Here is a 2,500-nt window from a genome sequence, read left to right on the forward strand (position 1 = left end):
GACGTTGCAACGGAGGCAGGGCGCGTTGCAACGTTGGCTGGGGGCGTCGCAACGGAGGCAGGTCGCGTTGCCACGGTTGCTGGTGACGTTGCAACGGAGGCAGGGCGCGTTGCAACGTTGGCTGGGGGCGTTGCAACGTTGGCTGGGGGCAGTGCAACGGATGCTGGGGTCGGTGCAACGTTGGCCGTGCGCGTTGCAACAGAGGCAGGGCGCGTTGCAACGGATGCTGGTGACGTTGCAACGGAGGCAGGGCGCGTTGCAACGTTGGCTGGGAGCGTTGCAACGGAGGCAGGGCGCGTTGCAACGTTGGCTGGGGGCGTTGCAACGGATGCTGGGGACGGTGCAACGTTGGCTGGGCGCGTTGCAACGGAGGCAGGGTGCGTTGCAACGGATGCTGGGTTAGGTGCATCGTTGGCTGGTTTCGTTGCAACGGAGGCACCCGCCGTTGCAACGATGGCTCGGAGCGTTGCAACGGAGGAGCCAAATTTTCATATCTCATAATTGGCTCGTGCATTTTTTCTAAAATTTTGAGGGAACCTTGGTAATATTATGTGAAGGCTGCACAAAAAAATCCAGGTCAAAAATCGCACGTTTGCTCCGTTTTTCATTTTTTTTGAATTTCCGGCTTTCCGGGCGGTAAAAAAATCGGCAAAAAAAATCGGCACGGTGTAAATTCACCAAATTTGGGGGATGGAAAGATCTTATTTTTCTAGAGGTTGTTGCAAAAAACGGCGTCAAAATTCGACCTCTAGAGCACTTTCCTTGAGTATGTCTCCTCACGGAAAAGGACGTCTACCCGTGGCACTTTGGTAATGGCTCGGCAGCCTATTATAGGGGGGAGGGGTGTCGTGATGCTGAAACTCGAGTTGCCCAAAGGCTTGCTGGGCGCAATGCCAGCAAGATGCACGTTGCCTTGCCATCCCCTAGGCACACTAGCAAGCACGTTGTGGTTGTGGTGTGCCGCCGGGCTCCCCCGCCCCCCACGGAGGCACCCGCCGTTGCAACGATGGCTCGGAGCGTTGCAACGGAGGAGCCAAATTTTCATATCTCAGAATTGGCTCGTGCATTTTTCGTGAAATTTTGAGGGAACCTTGGTAATATTATGTGAAGGCTGCACAAAAAAATCCAGGTCAAAAATCGCACGTTTGCTCCGTTTTTCATTTTTTTTGAATTTCCGGCTTTCCGGGCGGTAAAAAAATCGGCAAAAAAAATCGGCACGGTGTAAATTCACCAAATTTGGGGGATGGAAAGATCTTATTTTTCTAGAGGTTGTTGCAAAAAACGGCGTCAAAATTCGACCTCTAGAGCACTTTCCTTGAGTATGTCTCCTCACGGAAAAGGACGTCTACCCGTGGCACCTTGGTAATGGCTCGGCAGCCTATTATAGGGGGGAGGGGTGTCGTGATGCTGAAACTCGAGTTGCCCAAAGGCTTGCTGGGCGCAATGCCAGCAAGATGCACGTTGCCTTGCCATCCCCTAGGCACACTAGCAAGCACGTTGTGGTTGTGGTGTGCCGCCGGGCTCCCCCGCCCCCCACGGAGGCACCCGCCGTTGCAACGATGGCTCGGAGCGTTGCAACGGAGGAGCCAAATTTTCATATCTCAGAATTGGCTCGTGCATTTTTCGTGAAATTTTGAGGGAACCTTGGTAATGTTATGTGAAGGCTGCACAAAAAAATCCAGGTCAAAAATCGCAGGTTTTCTCCGTTTTTCATTTTTTTTGAATTTCCGGCATTCCGGGCGGTAAAAAAATCGTCAAAAAAAATCGGCACGGTGTAAATTCACCAAATTTGGAGGATGGAAAGTTCTTATTTTTCTAGAGGTTGTTGCAAAAAACGGCGTCAAAATTCGACCTCTAGAGCACTTTCCTTTAGTATGTCTCCTCACGGAAAAGGACGTCTACCCGTGGCACTTTGGTAATGGCTCGGCAGCCTATTATAGGGGGGAGGGGAGTCGTGATGCTGAAACTCGAGTTGCCCAAAGGCTTGCTGGGCGCAATGCCAGCCAGATGCACGTTGCCTTGCCATCCCCTAGGCACACTAGCAAGCACGTTGTGGTTGTGGTGTGCCGCCGGGCTCCCCCGCCCCCCACGGAGGCACCCGCCGTTGCAACGATGGCTCGGAGCGTGGCAACGGAGGAGCCAAATTTTCATATCTCAGAATTGGCTCGTGCATTTTTCGTGAAATTTTGAGGGAACCTTGGTAATATTATGTGAAGGCTGCACAAAAAAATCCAGGTCAAAAATCGCAGGTTTGCTCCGTTTTTCATTTTTTTTGAATTTCCGGCATTCCGGGCGGTAAAAAAATCGTCAAAAAAAATCGGCACGGTGTAAATTCACCAAATTTGGAGGATGGAAAGATCTTATTTTTCTAGAGGTTGTTGCAAAAAACGGCGTCAAAATTCGACCTCTAGAGCACTTTCCTTTAGTATGTCTCCTCACGGAAAAGGACGTCTACCCGTGGCACTTTGGTAATGGCTCGGCAGCCTATTATAGGGGGGAG

This window comes from Arachis ipaensis, chromosome B7 (assembly GCF_059453495.1).
Source record: "Arachis ipaensis isolate K30076 ecotype BB chromosome B7, ASM5945349v1, whole genome shotgun sequence".
NCBI classification, from domain to species: domain Eukaryota; kingdom Viridiplantae; phylum Streptophyta; class Magnoliopsida; order Fabales; family Fabaceae; genus Arachis; species Arachis ipaensis.